The sequence below is a fragment of the Alexandromys fortis genome, unplaced genomic scaffold (assembly GCF_014885135.2).
Source record: "Alexandromys fortis isolate MF-2015 unplaced genomic scaffold, M_Fortis_MF-2015_v1.1 scaffold_327, whole genome shotgun sequence".
In the NCBI taxonomy this organism is placed as follows: Eukaryota; Metazoa; Chordata; class Mammalia; order Rodentia; family Cricetidae; genus Alexandromys; species Alexandromys fortis.
Genome location: NW_026068231.1, coordinates 662,244 through 669,876, shown reverse-complemented (window position 1 = coordinate 669,876; position 7,633 = coordinate 662,244).

The window sequence follows — 7,633 nt, the reverse complement described above, 5'->3', positions numbered from 1 at the left end:
TTCATTCTTCAAGTCTTGAACTGCTTCCCTTACATGTTTGATTGCTTTTTCTTGTTTCTCTTGGTTTTCTTGGGTATCTTTAAGCGATTTATTCATTTCCTCTACCTTTTTGTTTGTAATCTCTAATTGTTTATGGCAGTTTTTCACCTCCTGTTTAAGGTCCTCTATTAATTTCATATAATTCACTTTTGAGTCGATTTCTTCTTATTCTTCTGGAGTAAGGTGTTCAGTTCTTATTTTGGGATCCCTGGATTCTGGTGATGTCATGTTGCCTTTCAGGTTGTTAGAGGAATTCTTTCATTGGAGCCTTCCCATCTCTTCCTTCAAATGGAGCCAGGAGAGGCCTGGTGTCTTAGTCCAGTCTTTGCTGTGACTGACTCTCTGGGTGTATCTCCTCAGTGTAGAAGCAGGAACCGTTCCCGTGCAGATGGAACTCCTCAGCACCTAAACATGGACGCCTGGTAGTCCAATGACCCGCGGACAAAAGTGCGAACTTGGGGGGCAGTGTGGGGTCGAGTAGAGCACAGGAGACCCTGCAGCTGAACTTTCCCAGGCTCCCTTGCAGGGGTCCTAGAGGCCTGACTGATAGGTAGGCACTCACCGCTCTGGGTGGGTATCCTTAGTATAGGAGCAGGAAACTGTTCCTGAGCAAAGGACCTTGCAAACAGCGCAGGCTTAGGGGAAGGTTCGTGTTTAAGAAAGACAGCCCTGCAAAAGGAGCTGGGGAGGGGGGTTTGTGCTCTCTTCTGGGACAATCCGCCCCTGGATAGCACACACTCACCTGTCCAGATGGAACTCCTCAGCACCTAAACAGGGATGCCTGGTAGTCCAATGACCCGCAGAGAAAAGGAAGAACGTGGCAGGCAGGGTGGGGTTCAGTGGAGCCCAGGAGACCCTGCAGCTCAAGCTGAAGGTGCCTGGGTTCCCTTGCGGGGGACCTTGAGGCCTGCCTGGTAAGCAGGTACCCACCGCTCTGGGTGGTAGCCTTAGTGTAGGAGCGGAATATTGTTCTTGAGCACAGGTCCTAGCTGACAGCAGGGCAGGCTTGGGGGGGTGGGGGGGTGCTGGGGTGCTGGGTCGTGTGTAAGAAAGACAGCCCTGCAGAAGGAGCTGGGGGAGGGGGGGGTTGTGCTCTTGTCCGGGACAATCTGCCCCTGGATAGCACACACTCACCTGTCCAGATGGAACTCCTCAGCACCTAAACAGGGACGCCTGGTAGTCCAATGACCCGCAGAGAAAAGGAAGAACGTGGCAGGCAGGTCGGGGTCCAGTGGAGCACAGGAGACCCTGCAGCACAAGGTCTGGGTCTGGGTCTTAATGGCTGTTTCTATTTCTTCAGCAGTTATCTGGTCTTGATTTAATTTTTGTAAGTGATATTTATCCAGAAAGTTGTCTATTTTCTTTAAATGTTCCAATTTTGTGGAGTACAGGTTTTCAAAATATGACCTGATGATTCTCTGTATTTTCTCCGTATATGTTGTTATGTCCCCCTTTTCATTTCTGACTTTGTAAATTTGGATATTATCTCTCTGCCTTTTGGTTAGTTTGGATAAAGGTTTGTTGATTTTCTCGAAGAACGTACTCTTTGTCTCATTGATTCTATGTATTGTTTTCTTTGTTTCTATTTTGCTGATTTCAGCTCTCAATTTGATTATTTCCTTCCATCTAGTTCTCTTAGGTGAGGTTGCTTCTTTTTGTTCTAAAAGTTTTCAGATGTTCTGTTAATTCACTAGTGTGAGATTTTTCTAGTTTCTTTATGTAGGCATTTAGTGTTAGGATCTTTCCTTTTAACACTACTTTCATTGTGTCCCATAAATTTGGGTATTTTGTGTGGTCATTTTCATTGAATTTTAGGGTTGAAGTGATATCACTCCGTGGTTTTGCGTTGTCCCCATTACTGATGATTTGGACCATTGTTTGCCTTCTTTTGGGAAATGTCATCCAATTCACACTTTTAAAACATTTGTCCCAGTATTCCTTAGTGTTTCAAGAAATGCAAATTTGAGGTAAATTTCATTAAATACTAATCATTTGGTTTCTTTCAAATTTATTTTCTGTTAAGAAATATATTTTCTAAAATATCATAACAATGTTGCTGAAAATAACTAATATTTCTAGTAAAGTTGCTAATTTTAACAGCATATATTATCAATTTCAACAAATAGTTGTGTGTCTTTTGTTCTTTTGTTCACTCAAAGAAGAAAAGAAAACTGTGCTTTGTTTATTTTCCTATCAGAACTTAAATTATATTTCTGTGCTACTTTAAAACTCAAACCTGAAATTCAAAAAGCTATATTTCTGAGCTTTGTTTTCCTTGGGGAGAGAAACATATTTGTAAGTTTGTGGGAGTTATAATTATTTGAACCATGGATACTATAAAGATGCAACAGTAGCCTATAGAAAAATTTTGTTAATCATGATAATTTGGAAAGCTAAACAAACATATAACTTTAACAAATGAACTTGAGGAATAGTGTTTTAGCAAATGAAATTTGCATATGGGTGTTTTACCCAAAGTGTTATGTCCATGGATGTGAAACATGTCCAAAGCAGTTATATCAAGTTGCTTAAGATTATAGAATAATAAAATGAAATAGAACTTGATCAAGAAGACAGGAATGAACTATGTTCAGGAAGCTACTAACAACACTGTGTTATTTACCTTTTCATTTGTTTACTCCGTTGTAGAGAATTTAAATTTATCAAAAAATTATTCCAAATCACTCTCTTAATTTTCTGTAGTTTCTTTTTTGAAGATTGACAGTTGTATTTTAAACTTTAAATTGTATTTAAAATGCAATAGTTTATATTAAACTGTCATGTAATTTTTTATTAATAAAGTAAAATCTAATTACCTAATCACATTTAACAAGTAAATATTATTCTCCAGGTTCTACAGAATATATTTTGGCTGTACCTTAAATCACACTGCTACAAAACATTGAAGCTCAAATTTTGGAAATTAAAATAACAGGTCAAAATCTAAATACATAATTTAATGTATGCTTGATTTTGGCAGAAACCATTCTTCATTTGTTTGCTATTCGTTGAGATCAGCTTTATTTTGGTGGATGTAATACAACATACTCAGAAATTTGGAATAGGCTGACCTTGTTTACCTTTGCTAATGGTGAAGCGATGGTTAAAGTGCTGGTTTTCTCATTGGTGAAACACAGATAATACTACCACACCCATGTACGCACATGTGGATTTGTATTCATATGCTAATGGATAATTATATATTCAAGTACACCTTTTTCTTCCAATAAACCTATAGAATGTTTGAAGCTAAATATTTTACTTTAGAAATCAAAACTCACCAGGTAGTGGTCTCACATGCCTTTAATCCCAGCACTTTGGAGGCAGAGGCAGGTGGATTTCTATGAGTTTGAGGCCAGTCTGGTCCACCAGACCTAGTTCCAGGACAGGCAACAAAGCTATAGAGAGACCCTGTCTCAAACACACACACACACACACACACACACACACACACACACAAAGAAATCAAAACTCTTCAAATTCATTGTCTAATTTTTTATATGTATATATGCATATGTTCATGTAAGAGCAATCAACACATATAACAATATAAATATATAGTTATATTTGTATACACATATATGTGTGGTGAATGTGTCTCTGTGTGTGTGTGATTTATTTAGGAGTATTTCTGGGGTTCAGCCTCAGTTTGGGTTCGGGTCTTGAGGAAAGGGTTGTTGGTACAAGGAACAATTCTGACCACTATGTGGATTGAACTCAAGTGGTCACGAATATGTGTGTATATATATATGTATATATGTATATAAAACTATACATTATAACACACATATATACTATATATACATATTACTAACTATATTCTATTCAGTCTTTATAGTGATATGTGTGTATATATATAGTCTTAGGATTAGGACTAACAATTTGGTATTGGATGCCAAATTAATAAATTGGTGTGCTCCTTCCTGATTAAGGCTATTTTTCCGGCTCTCAGCATTCTCCATAGAAGGACAAAGCATTCTCCTATTTTCTGTAGCTCTTTGTGTAGTAGTGAGGTTTGTAGGCTTCCGCCATCCACTTTGACATGTCTATATTTGTTATTCTTTTATAGCTCATGTTTAGATACATGTTGGTGAAATATTAGATGTATAGCTTCTGATATTGCTTTCTAATCATTTTTGGTTTATTTTATGAAGATTTTAAGATCTATGCTTTAAAGTACAGTTCAATGATCATATAATGTCCACTCTGCCTATCACAGAATGTGAGACTGGATTCTTTGAGTCACTTTCATTGATGCACTCTGTACTGGTCATATATACTGAAGAACAAACATACCCAGAGATTCAAACATTTTGTGTGGCATCTGGAATGCATCTGCTTTTGTGGTGTGATTCTGTAGTGGTAATTCATCTCCTGTGAGGTGCTGGGGATTGAGCAAGTCTGTGAAAATGAACAGATCTTTTGAGTCAAATAAACATAGGTCACTTTGGAAAAATATAATGACACATGGAGCTTAATCTGGAAAATAATTCACAACTCTCCTTTAATTTTAGGCTAAACTGTGAACTGCCAATCTGGGTACTATAGAGACCCAAGTCCACTGGGACTGAATTAGGTTATTGTACTCATTAGAAAAAGAGAGATTTGAGTTGAACCCTTAGAGATGGCATCATTTCAGATGGGAGAGAAATAAAAGATGTAGAATTCTAGTTGCCTGTAAAGAGAAAAATTCTCAGAATGAGTGAACGTATAGGAGGAGAAACAAAGATGGTATTCAAGGAAGTAAGGGTAGCAACCAGATTATAAGGACAACATGAAATAGCCATCAGGTAACATCTCAGTTTGCTAAGGTCTCATTTTTCCTTTCAGACAATTCCCAAGGATGACTGAATAGTGGGATTTCTTGGAACATCAGAGCTTAACTTATGTTTTCTCCCCTGCTAAGTGATTCTGAAATATAAATGCTTGTTATATTTTGAAATATATTTTCTAAAATATTAGAAAATAACAATATCAAATTTTGCTTTAGTACTTGCCTATGGAGAATACACACGTACAAGAAACATACAATGTTTTTTCATGTGATTTTTATTATAGATAAACCAAAAACCTTAACTTTAAGACACGTTGGACCTATCTCCTGTAATTAGATATTTTTTTTATTTTTTAATCCTTTATTTATTTTATACTTCAATTTTCTCTTTAAAAGTTCATTTATTAATATGAATATACATGTATCTGCAACATTTTTTTATTTTTATTTTTAATTTTTACTTAAAAATTTCCACCTCCTCCCATTTTCCTCCACCTTCCTCCATCTTCCTCCCCCTCCCGTTCCAGTTCAGCAAGCAGTCAGGTTTCCCTGCCCTGTGGGAAGTCCAAGGTCCTCCCCCCTCTATCCAGGTCTAGGAAGGTGAGCATCCAAACAGACTAGGCTCCTGCAAAGCCAGTACATGCAGTAGGATCAAAACCCAGTGTCATTGTCCTTGGCTTCTCAGTCAGCCCTAATTGTCATCCACATTCAGAGAGTCTGTTTTGATCACATGTTCATTCAGTCCAGTCCAGCTGGCCTTGGTGAGCTCCCATTAGATCAGTCCCACTGTCTCAGTGGGTAGATGCACCCCTTGCGGTCCTGACTTCCTTGCTCATGTCCTCCCTCATTCTGCTCCTCATTTGCACCTTGGGAGCTCAGTCCAGTGCTCCAATGTGGGTCTCTGTCTCTATCTCCATCCATCGCCAGATGAAGGTTCTATGGTGATATGCAGGATATTTATTAGTATGACTATAGGATTTGTTCAACTATGTTCAAGCAGAATTATTTGTAATAGCCAGAACCTGGAAACAACCCAGATGCCCCTCAATGGAAGAATGGATAAAGAAAGTATGGAATATGTACGCATTAGTGTATTACTCAGTGGTTAAAAAAAAATGACATCTTGAATTTTGCATGCTGACATCTTGAATTTTGCATGCAAATGGGTGGAAATAGAAAACACTATCCTAAGAGAGGTAACCCAGACCCAAAAGATGAATATGATATGTACTCAATCATAAGTGGATTCTAGCCATAAATAAAGGACATTGAGCCTATAATCCGTGATCCTAGCGAAGCTAAATAAGAAAGTGAACCCAAAGGAAAAAAAAAAAAAACATATAGTTATCATCCTGGATATTGGAAGGAGACAAGATTGCCAGGCAAAAATTGGAAACTTGGGGGTGGGGATGGGGTGGAGTAAAGGAAGATGGGGAAAAAGTGAGAAGGGGGGATGGGGAGAGCTTGGGGGGTATGGGACGGTTGGGATAGAGGAAGGGTGGATATGGGAGCAGGGAAGTATATATCTTAATTAAGGGAGCCATTTTAGGGTTGGCAAGAGACTTGATTCTAATATTTTCAGGCAAGTGTTTTTCACTTTACAAAACTCCCTGTTATAGATTTACAGACATTAGTCAATGACCAATGGAATTAGCATCCTGTGAACATTTCCATTATTTCTCAGTGATGAAAAGCATAGGTTTCTATAGAATCTACCATACCAATTGATAAATGTTCTTATATTGTCAGTAAAATAATCTAAAAGTCCATATGCTACAGGAAGACTCCAGTTAGATTCACCATTATGCACATGGCACAGGAGAATATGCCAGATAATACATTAGTCACTGTTTTCAGGCCTTCTCACATTCATAACACCACAACCACAGTGTATACTTGAATAGCAACTGAGAATTAGCAGGAAAATCCTTGAAATTCTTCACTAACTTCTGAAAACAAAAATAATGAAGAAAGCAGCATCGGTCAGTTTCCTCTAGATATTTCAGAATCAAGTACAGAATTTGCATATATAATTACAGATAAATTAATCCAGAGGTGAAATAGAGAATGAATCATGATTACTTTTATAACCTGTCATAGTAAAAGAAAAAAAATTCTCTAAGTATACCTATATCAACTATGAGAAGACAAATTTGAAAATAAGCAATTTTTCATTATTTACTACTTCAGTAAAGGTAAACTAATTAAAAATTATAAAGTATTAATAAGAGGCAAATAGGTAGGTGAAGTTGGGAAATTTTCTCCCGACACAGGGATATTTGTAAAAGAACAAAAGTTGCGGGAACATTACTTTATCAATTACATCTATAAGTGCATTAATGTATTTGTGTCTCAGTATTATTACGTGTTTAATTTTCTCATAATTTGAAGTTAATTATTTCGACAATTTATGTGGAAATTATGAAAATATATTTTATTTCACAGAACAGTTACTATTTATTTCTCTTTCAAAGGAAAGAATATATTAGTGTTAGCAAAAAAAAATAGAGGATATAAGATTATTGGGGGGCTCTCTTCCTATCCCACCCAGCTTGCATCCACAACCCTCCCCGCCTCCGTCTGACTCCCTTCCCTTTTTGACCACATAACTTCTCCCAGCCCAGCCTGTTCAGGCTCTAGGATCGAATCCGAATCGGCAGGGCCAACGGGAGGGTTGTAGCTCCTTTGTTCCCACTAGCCTGCCTGCAGCAAGCTAGGTAGGTCCTTTGTTTATGAGACACCTAGCAGCAAGGAGTTCCGGTCCAGGCACCAGGAGAGACATCACTGGGGTGAGTGAGTTTCTGACCGCGGCAGCAGCCC